Source organism: Numenius arquata, chromosome 9 (genome assembly GCF_964106895.1).
Source record: "Numenius arquata chromosome 9, bNumArq3.hap1.1, whole genome shotgun sequence".
NCBI classification, from domain to species: Eukaryota; Metazoa; Chordata; class Aves; order Charadriiformes; family Scolopacidae; genus Numenius; species Numenius arquata.
The window spans coordinates 18,752,751-18,765,780 of record NC_133584.1 but is presented as its reverse complement, the minus strand read 5'-3'; positions in this window follow the sequence as shown (position 1 = coordinate 18,765,780).

Genomic DNA, 13,030 nt, shown 5'->3' with positions numbered 1-13,030 from the left:
CTGTACAGAAGATAGCTGTGTTAGCTCTTCAGCTTCAGGGTTAAGATGTTGGCTATGCAGTTGGTGTTGTCAGGACAGACATTCTGCTGTAAAGCACTGTACGCAATAGCAAGTTAAGTTCTGAATTTAGGACTGGTTTGGTAAAGAAAAAAGTATATATGTATTCCAGTGGCTTTCACTTTGCTTCCCTTTTGATGAAACCTGATGTGACAGAGAAACTGCTAGATGCTGGCAAATAATCCCTGGGTTTCAAACCAGCCAGACAATAAACAACTGTATAATATTCAGTGCAGCAGCTTCTCTAGAGCCCATCTGTTTCAAAATAACCCTAATTCTGCTTACAAGGCGGAATGCTTTGTTGGCTGGAGTTTGTCCTAATTTCTGTGGTGGCCTGCGTGGCTCCGGTGCCATCTGCTGGGTGAGCCCCTGATGTCCCCAGGCCCTGCAGGGTCACCTCCCAGCTGAGATGCAGTGCAAGGGTCTAAGATTGCATGATTCAATCACTTTCTTACTTGCTAATGGAGTAGTATGTGCACAATTAAAAGTGTGAATTTAATATTGCAGGCTAATATGTGCGCACTCTCTTTTTTTTTTTCGTTTCTTGAAGGAGGAGAGAAATGGTGGCCCAGTTGCAGCTGTCATCTTGGGCATCCTTTACTAAAACCTGTGGACCTGTGTGGATTATAAGTCATATTATTTGACTATTAAATTGCTCCTCAGGCATCTCTCTTTGAATTGCTTAAAGGAGTTCAGCATGTGATACTCTCCACCTTCTTTGCTATTCACTACAAGATAATTTGATTTTTCAAAATGGTGCTTCAAATGTAAAGCTCTTTGGAAAAGATAAGGGTTATGCCTAGATAGGACCAACTCGAGCCTCTTTGCTGGCATCTTTTCTTGTTCTGGCATTTGGTTTTGTGACTAGAATTAGTTTCTGGTGGGTAGGGCACTTCTGGAGGTTGACCATGTTGGTGATTTGGTATAATGTGAGCTGTGAATGTCCAAAGCAGAAACACCTGCTGTTTGTCTATAGTGATTGCTGCCTGTGCTTTAACATCCAGAGCATATGGAAGAATAAAAACTTTTACATTTAGACAACTTCACTCCTCACCATATTGTTTCATGTAAAATAATATCTTTTCTTGAACATAAAGCTTTTCAAAATACATTGTCCGTCTTTCATTTTTGGGTTAACATATGATGGAGCATTTCGCATTGTTTTAAAATACCATCTCTTTCTATTTCTAGTGATTATTAAAGCACATTTATATTTGAAATGTTGAGCATATTTTATGGGGACTCTGCCAGTACTTGTCTTAACTGTTTAAGTGATACCTGATTTCTTAAAAAAAAAAAAGCTAAGGATGCTATATAGAAAAATATATGTTTTCATGAGGAACCTTGATATTTAATTGACAATTAATCGACAAGAAAGTAAAATGAGATAAAATAAATATAGTAAATGAACATTTAGTTCTGCTTAATATGTTTTTGTTAATGAAAACCGTTCTACCCATGTATAATTTCTTTTAGACAAGGAGATCTCTTTTGGATTTAAAAAAAATAAAATTGAGAGGCCTTGCAGTTACTGTTACCTGTGCCAAGCTCTGACTTCCAGTAAATGTTAGCTTTCTGTAATATTTTGAACAGTATTTCTCAAGTAGTGACATAGTGTTTTCAGAGACAGAGTAACAGCTTAAATATTTTCCAGATTTGTCTCTAGTAAGTTGAGACACAGGGACAAGCTGAAGATAAAATACTAACATATACATTAAATGTATGTATTTCCTGTATATTAATATGAATTTGAAAAATCCTTTTAAACAGTGCATCTCATTTTATAAACACTTATGTTAATATTGCTGCTTACCAGAGGTTGAGCAGCTATAGTTATCTCTGGAAGCATTTTTCAAGAGTTCGACTTCTTGGCAAACACGAAAGGAAAATTATGAATGCATCCTACTATTTTCACAGAATCATGCATTTGTTGGTGAGTACTCTACAAACTAAGATGCTCTTGTAATTGAATCGGAAACTAGCAGAGGCTCTTGGTAAGGTGGACCCTCCTGACTGCCTGTCATGGGAACAGGCCTTATGTGTTTGCTACAGGCAATTTCTGATACAGGATACAGTTGTATTTGAAATTCATCTTGAAAATGAACATAATAGTACTACAACATTTACTTTTGGTTTTCTATATTCACTTCAGCTGATTTAAATGAGACCCTGAGGTGAAAGTTTAGAAAAATACTGAATGTTACGGAGGCTGTTGTGTTACCTCTAAAGTTTATTTGCTTATCCTTAAGGCTGTAGCTGTGCTCAGAAGGCAGCCTCTCACTTCTGTTTCCCAGAGCCCCTCAGTTCAGGGGGTGTGAACCACAGCCTTTAAACCGTTCCTTTGCTTTGTCACTTCATGTGAATTCTGAAGAGTTGCTGGAATGACCTGTTCTCACCTTCTCTTGGGGTGCCAGGGCAGAGAACCTTGGTCTCGGTGCGCTATTTCTGCTCAGATTCATTTGCTTAAGGTTCTGTCTGGATGAACTGCCACGTGGAGTTTATTTCTGAAATTGCTGCCAAGGCAGGATGGAAGCTGTGTGTGCATCTGGCATGGGTCAGCACCTGGGGGACTGCAATATGGAAAGCAAAACCAAAAGCTTTATTTTGCCAGAAGGAACTACTGAGGACTTTCAAATAAAGTAGGGATCATGAAAAATGTGAACTCCTGGGTTAATGCTTGTTAGATGTTTGGGTGTTCTTTTGGTTGTGGTGTGTTTGGTTTTTGTTTGTTTATCTTTATTTCAGTGTCTTTAAGAGCAGTTCCTGGAAGTTGTGATCACGCTGAAATCATCGGAATTGGAAACATTCAACTCTGTTTGTGTTGTGATGCTTTGGATTGCAGGGTATATGTGCATCTTTCTCATATGACAGAACAAAATAACAGTTGGTTTTCATTGTGTCTTGTAGATTTTGGTGGAGCAACATATAATACTGAGTGGCGACCCTATGGTTTTTGGTTTCCACCTGAGCAACGTTCAGAAGAGGAAGTAAGAAGGCAAAGACTTCGTAGGTTTGAGAGATGATGAAACTGGCAGGTGTTGGTGTAAATTGTAAAGTGCTATTCAGAGTTACCAAAATATTTTCAGATTTATTTGTAATCTGTAATATGAAGATTTGCTTGTAATATTTTTCCAGATTTTTTTACTTTTAGTTGCAAAACTGCAGAGGATTTTGTGAGTTCAGGATCAAAATGGGAACCTGCATAAAAACTGAGACTAGAATCAAAATGTGATCTTTGGCAGTATCCATCTTAATGCACCTTAAATATGGAAGATGACTGATGGTTTTACCAAACTGTCTCTTTTTCTGAAGTTCTTCTGTGTAGCTTCAAGAATTCCTTGGCTTTTTGACGGCTGATCTTCTCAGACAACAGGTTTACTTCATCCATCACAGATGAAAAAAACATTACTTTTTTTTGTATGCAATTGTAAAACTATGCAATTTTTCCTTACAAAATTGTCTCTGTGATGACCAACTGGTTTTGGGTTTGGCATGTGAAATGTTACTTGACAAAGATTGCTTTGGTGATGACAGCTAGATCATGAGAGTCTAGGCTTAAGCTTTTCAGCAGTCTTGCAAACTGTGTGAAAAATAGTTGTGGGTGTCCTTGCCTTAAGGAGTTATTTAATACAAGCTTTCAGTCTTGTAGTCTTCCTTAAAACATGCTGTTTTATTTAGAGCTTGTATGTGATAAAAATGAGTTGTAACTACTTATTAAGAAAGGCTTTAGGAAATAATATTTATACTTTAATTTAAAAAATGCTTCCCTTTACAGTTGAAATAATTTCTTAGGAGTTTTATGGAAAGGGAGTTGGATATACCATGCAAAGAATGTATTTATTTAATAACTTGATCTTTTTCAAAGCATCTTTTTTTCCTTTTTAAGAAAGCTTGGAAATTGGATGTCTTGGTTGCTTTTCTGTAAATGCAGTAGCCATAGAATAGAACAGCAGATACTTCTACAGTTGGCTAACTTTTCTACGCTCACTAAAAATAAGTATCAAAAACCTGCATACAGTTTACGTATTTTTCTCAGTAGGTAATAATTAGATGTAAATGAGGAGGGAGCATTGGTTCCTCAGAGTAATCTTTTAATGCTCTGGTCAAAAGTTTCAGTGTAATTTACTGTGTTAATCTGTGTTATTTTAATTATCTAAAACCACTGGATTAACCACTAGTTGGGTGAAAAAAGATACTTAAGTAAAATCAAAAACATGTTTATAATTTTAAAAGCACTTGTTTTTGTAAAGTGAGGTTAGAAATATTTGCCATTAAATTTTCACAAAAATTGTCAGTACTAATAATTGTTCAGCTGTTTTGACTCTTTTTGTATACAAAATCAAAATAAATATTTTTTTACATTTAAAACTGTTTGGTTTTCATCATAGTAATAAGGCATATATTTTAAATTACAGAGCTGCCACTACATAGTTAGAAATGAAGACTTGTGATACCAAGGGGGCAGATTGATTATGTTGGGACTAATTTTGTTTCTTTTGAATTTAGTGGAAGTTTTGGGATTGGATTATTGAAAAGTTCCAGTGCTTACATATTTTGGAAAGTTTATTAACGGAATGATTCCTTAGTAGGATTTTTACTACTAAGAAACCCCATCAGTTCAGCTTCCAGAGCCCTGGTGATGGTAGACGGAAGCTGCAGATGAATTCCTACCACATGCTCTGCTGCACTTTTATCTCTTCAGGGACAAAAATTAAGGGCAGTCTACACAGATGAGTATTCCACGTTGTGTGTTTTCTGATGCTGTTTAGTGCCCGACTAACTCTACATAAAGAAAGGATTCTTTAAGAAAAAGTAGTTTTGTATAAAATGCTTCAGCATTTGAAATTTGATTCCTTTGTTGCTGGAGTTGTGATTTCATGTGAATTTTTTGTACTTCCTCTAAACTCTGTGGTCGGGTACCAAGAAATTCCACCCCCTTAATTAATCCTAATCAGCAGACTTGTTAACAGGCACATTCTTGAAATTTAAATGGTTGAATGACCTAACATCTTACTGCTAATAAATAAGGGGTTCTCGCAGTCCAGAATAAAATGTAGTGAAAGAACAGTGTGTTTAACATTAAAATTCTTTTCCCTTTTCTGTCTTGTCTCTAAGCACAGGCAAATTATATGTTCTTGTGTATGTATGTTGTGGGGCTTTTTTTCCCTGGCAGTCCTACTTCCCCTAAAGGGGGGAAAAAAGCCCTTTAAAAATACCGGGGAAACAGTACTCCTAGGTGTTCCACACCAGAGCGGGAGAGGTTGTGCTAGGCGGGTGTAGGTGGAAGTAGTGTTCTCAATACAGGCTGGAAGCGAGATCAAAACCTGTCCTGTCCCCCCTAAAATGACACCTTGGTGCCAGGGAGAAGCGTTCGGGTGGGGGAGGGCATGTCAGCCCTGCTGTACCAGCCTCCTCTCACAGGAGTCGTCGTGCCTGAAGTCATCTTTCAAACAAGCTTTGCCTGCTTGTTTGGTGAAAATCAAAAACTGGAATTTTCATGGTCCGTTTTTTAAAAAGTTTGACTAATGCCATCTTGTTTATTTTCACATATAACTTAAAATACTCCAAGAACTCTGTTGGTATAAGGGGCGTAGTAGGAGATAGTGAAGGGATTGGCCACTTCAGAAAAGTTTTGCCCTTGAATTTTTGTTTGTTTGTTTTTGTTTGAAAGTGAAGGGACAGTTCAACTATATTCAACTATCGAATCACGGAATCACAGAATTGTCAGAGTTGGAAGGGACCTCCAGAGATCATCTAGTCCAACTCCCCTGCTAAAGCAGGAGTGACAACAGTAGCAGTAGAATTTATTCATACCGCATATATGCAGCTAAGGAAAAATGAGCCTAAATATAGGTTCATTAAATTAGGGATAGATACATAAAAGTCTGGGGAATGATGATGTGTCTGGGGGGAGAAGGAAATTCTTTACTAAAACAGACTTTGCTGGGAGACTATTTTGATTGAGCTGAAGTAAGTCCCAGTTTTGATAGCGCTTATGCTAAAACAGCAGAAAAGAGGAAAGAGAGCATACTTGATAAAGTTTTTGTATCAACAGTCTTTACAGCAGATATCTTTGGTTTTATTTTTATATACGTATTAAGGAGCTTAAATTGCAGATGATAAAGCCAAGGAGCTGTGAGCATTGTTAGTCGAAGATAGTTATCCTGACCAAATGAAGGCAAAATGACTTGCCTTTTCTCCTGTGTGTTAATTACATGGATGGAAATGCCTGCAGGATAAGAGTTAACGTTTTGTTATCCATTGCTGTCTTTAATTACGATATCCATCTATGCCAAGGGTATATACTGTTAAATATAGGAGTACAGAACTGTTGAATGGTTAAATCACCTGCCTGTATCTAGACCCTGGAGCTCAACGCGTGTGTACAACGCCTGAAGATTGCACAGCAAATCTGGGTGAAACTTGAATGAGCAGCTTGAAAAGCAGTTCGGGTACAGCTGCCTGTTCTGTTGCTGTGACGGGAATGGATTTTGCAGTTTGTTGTCACTTCCGATTGTGCGACTGGTGAATTTTATCAATTTTTCTTTAGCACTGAATGAGTGCGAATCACACTTGAGTGAAACAGCTGGTGAACAGGTACTCATGTCCATGAGCTGGGCCTTCTTGAAGGAGCCTGCAGGCACAAAGGGCCCAATCGCTTTATGGTTTTATTATAAGATACTAATTGTTTCCTACGTATAAAAAAAACAGATTGGTAACTTCTTATTTGTTACCAGAATGCACAGGGAAGGAAGTATTAACAGTTCTCAGTTTTCAGTTGTAGAACTTTAGCGTGGAGAAGAGAAGGCTGAGGGGAGACCTTATCAACACTTACAAGTATCTAAAGGGTGGGTTGAAGGAGGAGGGAGCCAGACTCTTTTCAGTGGTTGCCAGTAAGAGGACGAGGGGCAACGGGCACAAGCTGGAACACAGGAGGTTCCACTCAAATATGAGGCGAAACTTCTTTACGGTGAGGGTGCCAGAGCCCTGGAACAGGCTGCCCAGGGAGGTTGTGGAGTCCCCTTCTCTGGAGATTTTCAAGACCCGCCTGGATGCAGTCCTGAGTAACATGCTCGGACATGCTCTGGGCAATCCTGCTTCGGCAGGGGAGTTGGACTAGATGATCTCTATGGTCCCTTCCAACTCTAAAAATTCAGTGAAATTCAGTGAAACTGTTTCTGAAGGACTGCCATGCTTTCTGAAGGGTCTAAATCTGGTAATAAATACTGATATCCATTTGTTCTTTCAGGAGCAGTCAAAATCGGAGAAAGACAGTTTGCCATATAAATTTAATACGGTTTGGCTATTTTTGTTTATATGACGTGCTCAGAATGGTAAAGCAATTGGGTTATTAAAGGAGATGACTGAGTATACGTGTGATAGCAGTCTTCTGCTGCATGAGAACAGTGATAAGTTCCTCTCTTGTCTGGTGACCAGAAGAACTTGGCCTACTTTGCAGCAAAATGAACGTAAGCAAAGGATTTCTAACCATGTAGATAGTGAACTTTTCCAATATGCTAGGGATATTCTGGACTTCCCTTCTTTAGTCTTTTTGGAGCAGGTTAAACAAGTATCTCTTTAGGGCTGTTGAGCAGGTAAACTCTAAGTATTCTTGCCTTAATGGAGAATTTTGGACTACGTTAGATGCTTCCCCAAATCACTCCTTACAGGAATCATTTAAGAGCTACGGGTGGATGGGCCGCTTCTGTGAACCCATGTTTTCCTCACCCATGTAACAAGTTAAGGAACCGCTCCTAAGTCTGTACGGTGCTAATGACTAAGGAATGTCCTGTTTGCTGACTTTTTAAAATTATATTTTAAACTGTGTGTATATACGTACGCAGTTCTGCATCTAAGAAGGCTGTTGTGTATTCTTTTGCCTAATTAACAGGTGGGTCATTTTTTAAAAAAGAAAGACTCAGCCATTGTGTTAAAGTAGCTCAACTGGTTTTGGTAAGATTTTTCATTTACATTAGTACAAAATATAATTCAGCAACTTCTGATAAAAGCTTGAAAATACCTGGTGTGCAAGCGTCAAACCTCCCATTTTCATTTTGTCCAGCATTTTGAAAAAAATAGAGCTTAGGTCAGACTGGCCTTGGTTCTGGAAAGCTTTGCTGTTCCAAACAGCGCTTAAGCACATGCTTGTGTAAACATAAGGGTTTTCCTGTGCAGGGGCCAGGGATATTGCAGGTACCTGGATACTGCAGGGTGGCTGCTGGAGGAATCAATGTAATTGCTTTGGTGCTGGTTAGAGCTGAGGCTTCTGATTGTATTAAAATACATCTTTTGTTCCTTTTTCACTGCTACGTGTGTCTACAGACTTAAAATCCAGAATGAGCAGTGAGCTTTTAAAAATGTGGTTTGGAGTTGGGTTATGTAAGGGAAATGAGTAGGACGGAGGGTAAATGATCAGGGATGTATTGAACTTGGAAGGCACGGCAGGGACAGAACACTTCTTCAGGCAGGATGCTTGAAATCTCTGCTTCTGCGCATCATCAGGAAGCACACGTATGTGCACAGATAGAACCCATCTATGTGTGACCAAAAGCTGTGTGACACCGGTACCATTTATGGCATGCATTTCACTTTTTACATGCATCTTAAATATTTAAGCACAGTAAAATTAAAATATTTGGAAATACCAATTTGGTTAGAGGTTTTAAAATACGGTATGCAGAATCTGACAAACTACAGTTGCAATTGCCTCAGAGAAGCCATTTCTAACACAGATTCCTTTAGTTCCCATCAGAATTTGTTTTCTGCCTCTGAGAAAATTTAATCTACGCTTTAATGAAAACACCTCTGTCTTCGTTATGCTAAATTGGGTAAGAAGGAGCATCTGTCTACAATGGGAGTGGTCTTTGTGATCAGTGCGTGGAAGACTAAATTCCAAAAAAGACCTTGCTTTTCTGTGTAGTGAACCTCTGTTCTACCAAGCGGAACATGATGTAGTTTTGGGGCTCGAGTTCTTCATTCCAAATCTTTGTATGAACTACCAGGGGGTAACACACAGTGGTGGCTCCCGGTTTGGCAGCTGACTCTATGGGAGAGTTCATTAGCGTGGTCCTCATTATGTACGTTTCTAAAGAAAATTGGTTAGAATATTCTCTTGCGTGTTTTGCATTTCTGCTTCACTGAATCTGTGGGAAACATTAAAACACGTGGAATCTCAAATACCCCGAAGCTCAAGCCTGTCATCTTTTGAGAAGCAGTTGAGCACTGTGCGGTCAAGCCCAAGGTGAGCTTTGCTATGAGGTGGTGCCGGATGCTGAAGACCCTCTACACCGAGGAACTATGTTTAATACGTTTATTCTAGAATGAGAAATATGGAGTTGGTTTTTTTTTTTTACTTTAAACTTATAAAATATCACCTCTAATCGAACTTCCAGTACCTTCTGGAACATCTGGATGGAGTGACTGGAAGAGGGGAAAGCTGTTGAGTATGAGTATGGAGCAGGATCTGTTTGAATGCTGATGGTCATTTTTCCTCCACCTGGTGAGTTTTCCAGCCAGTTAAGGTGGGCAGAATTTCAACAGCTGTTTTTGTTGTTTGGTTGGTTTAAAATGCTGATTTCTGAAATAGGATCCAGTCATGACATAGGTGCCCATTTTGATGAAGCAATTGCTTCACCTGCTGGAACGTTTTCACCAGAATTGTCGTCAGAAATTTTTTATCATTTTGGAGTGCAGGCAGCTCAGCTCTGTCCTCGCCCACTGCTCCTCTTCACAGCTGGCTTCGGAGGGATCCTTTTTCTTGCAAACAACTGTTCCCTGTTACAAATTTTCCTCATGGTTTTGAATGTTTTTTTTCTTTTCTTGCCCAGACAGTTCTAATGCATGTTAAGCATTAGAACAGAAGGCCGCATATTTGCAGCTGTTTTCTACGCACGGCATACTCAGTTCAATGACAAGGTATTTAAGGATTGCTTGTAAGACCTGAAAAGGCCAGGCTTCAGTCTGGAACATCGGTGTAAAGTGACGTTATTTACAGGGGTCCATGTGGAACACTAGAAAGTTAGTTCCCCAGAACGATGTGGTTTATTTCCTGAATTTGGATGATGGTAATATTTAAAGCATCGCCGAGCGCTGATGTTCTGGTCTTGCACGCTGCGCTAGGGAGCTTCCATAGGTTTACAGACGGGTGATCTTCAGCTGTATAGCGGGAGCAGGAGGCACGATGCAGATCAAATTCAGTTTTTCCTCAATAGTGTGCTTTAAAACTTTAGGGGGATGTTTTTCAAACAAGCAAACAAACGTACACAGATGAATTTATAGTGCGCTTTAAAAATACCGTTTTTAAAATACAGCACCATTGTGATGAAATGAGCAATAGCCTTTTTTTCTGTCCGGTTCTCGCTGGATAGTTTTGCTTTAGTCTCTCCCTTTTGACGTGCTGTGTCTACACCAAATACACAGTATTAGGCCTGTGCATCTCTTTTCTCATGAAAAACAGCAAATGAAGAAAAATGGACACATTTCTTACCAGCAGACGAGGGCTCAATGCTTGGGCAGCGTTTTTCTTCCACTCTTACTTTCCAGAAATCCTAATGGGGAGAGATGTGAAGGAGAGAGAGGAACCTGACACCCGCCCTGAGGATCTGCTGCCAGTTAGAGCCAGGCACCTTCCCCGCTTCCCAGGCGTACAGTGCCCCGGTGCGTGAGGCTGATGGGCGAGCAAGTCTCCTCATTGTTAGTCACGGGGTTCCAATTAAATTCCAGGGTGGTTCACCCGAATGGCTCTAATTCCAATGACCTGCGCAAGATGCAAAGCTCCTGAATGCAATAGTAAGGGAAGCTTGGACTATAAGGACTAGCACGAGGCCATCGCCTTTAGCAGTGTTTTAACTCCCGTGAACAGTAGCAACTATTCCTTTTCAACGTAATTTCATAATTAGGTCCCATATGAGTAAGTTACCAATTATTTTCTGTTTATAGTCACCGGACGCATGATTGCAGAATTACAGCATATGCTGCTTTATCCTTTGGTCTGTCTTACTTGCTTTATAATATTAAGCAATTTATCTGCGATTTCATTTTGAATTAGCGCAGTATTTCTGACCGATGTCTTACAGGGTCAGCTAAGCAGGAGACAGGAGTTCACACACCTATTAGATATTCACAGCTATGAGGGGCAGCTTAAACACACATCTCCTGTATAGTATGTTCTCACAGAACACAGTAAAATGTAACAGGCACAGGTGCAAAAGCTTTGCATCAAAATAAGAGGAAATAATGAGTGGTTTATGTGATGTTTTTAAATAAGAACAAGCTGGTAAAGTGCCATGAAATGCCTTATTTAGATTATCAGAGTTGGGTTTTTTTGTTAATTCTCCCAGATGGTTTTTTGATTTTCCTGTGTACTTGTTCAGGTTTGATGAACACAGATTCAATTCCAAAATCCCATTTCATTCCATGTTATTTGTCTTATTATGACAAAGCTTGCAATAACGTTGTGTATAAGGATTTCTTTATTATTTACCGAAGTGCAGGTAGTACCGGGAGCCACACTATAAATATTTCCAGCCAAGGTGACTGCCCTTTTCCAGAGACTTTCTAACCTGAGAAGAGGCTGCCAGTGAGTAACAAGGAACTGGTGAGTACTCTCAGGAAAAGCTCATGAGACCTTCATGTGGAACTATCTAAATCCACTGAGGAAACGGGGATATCACCTGAGGAAGCGGGGCATTTGGTACTGTGAGCATAAGCTGAAGCTACTAGTCCATTGTGGTTTTACTGGTGGCCTTTTTGGCAATGGGGTTTGGACACCTCAAAGAGTAGGTGACTAAGGCATGGTCCTCCCCTTCACATGCTGCTTTCTTCTCACAGGAGTGAGCTCCAAAGCTCCTTAGTACCTGGGGGAGTCACGACATTGGTTTTTACTTCCAACTGGAAAGCCTGTCTTGTGGGCGTGTGGGACGCTGTCTGAAGCAGGAGGGGACTGAGTTCTTTCTCTCATGCAGTCCCATGGTGGGGATTAGTGCCTCCTCAAAAGCCTGTGTGACATGCCAGATCTGAAGCATGCAGCTGGAAGTGCTGAAGAGTCAACCGGGAGGTGTGCCCTGTCCCAGTGGGCCACTAGGACCAGAGGGGAAACGTTCCCTGAGACAGGTGGGGACTGGGATGTGCCCCAAGAGGGCTCTTGACCCCTTCCCAGGTGAAGGAGCAGGAGAGTTTGCTGACCACCATGTAGGCACAGCAGATCAGTGAGGTTTGGCTGGTTTTGTCAGAAGGAAGCGGCACAGACTGGGGTATTTACACTTGAATGGACTTACCCTCTGACTATTTTATTTTCCTCTGGCTGCAACTGGAATGTCTGTCTTTCCTGCTCTTTGAGTTTGTGTATCCAACTTTTAAATTGGCTGATCAGGCTGCTGTACTCGTGATTGCTTCAGAGGGAGTTTCCTTTGAATTAGAACTCTTGGATGTGAATCTGTTTCCTTGAAAATCTTTTTGCTGGGGGCACCTCTCTTAGCGGACACAAATTGAAATTAGGAGTGCTGGGAAAAACATTTTATTCCATTCTAGTAAAATGTAGCTTATTTAAGTGGTAAAAGAAGCATTTGTGCCCGTCCTGCACATGATGAATTCTCTATTGGCAACCTGTAGTTGTACCTATAGTTTCACCATAATTCAAATACGTATTTAACAATTCTGGTTTTATAGCTGAATGAAGGAGGTATAGATGTGTTTAGCTTTTTCAATAGGTGATCAGTGCGTTAGCTTATAAACATTTTAACCGTTAACACTTTAAAAAATAAAAAGCATCTCTAGAGCTAGGATTCCGTAAGGATTTTGAAGGTGCTGGTTCTTTTTTTTGGTGAGGTATTTACAAACAAAGAAGCAAAAAATAAACACCACATTACTTTCAAGTTTAGATAATTGTCCTAACACTTCTTATATTCATCACTCAGATAAATTCACCCATTTTATTCCCATGCTATTATTTCTTTTCGATTAGTATTAGAAACTG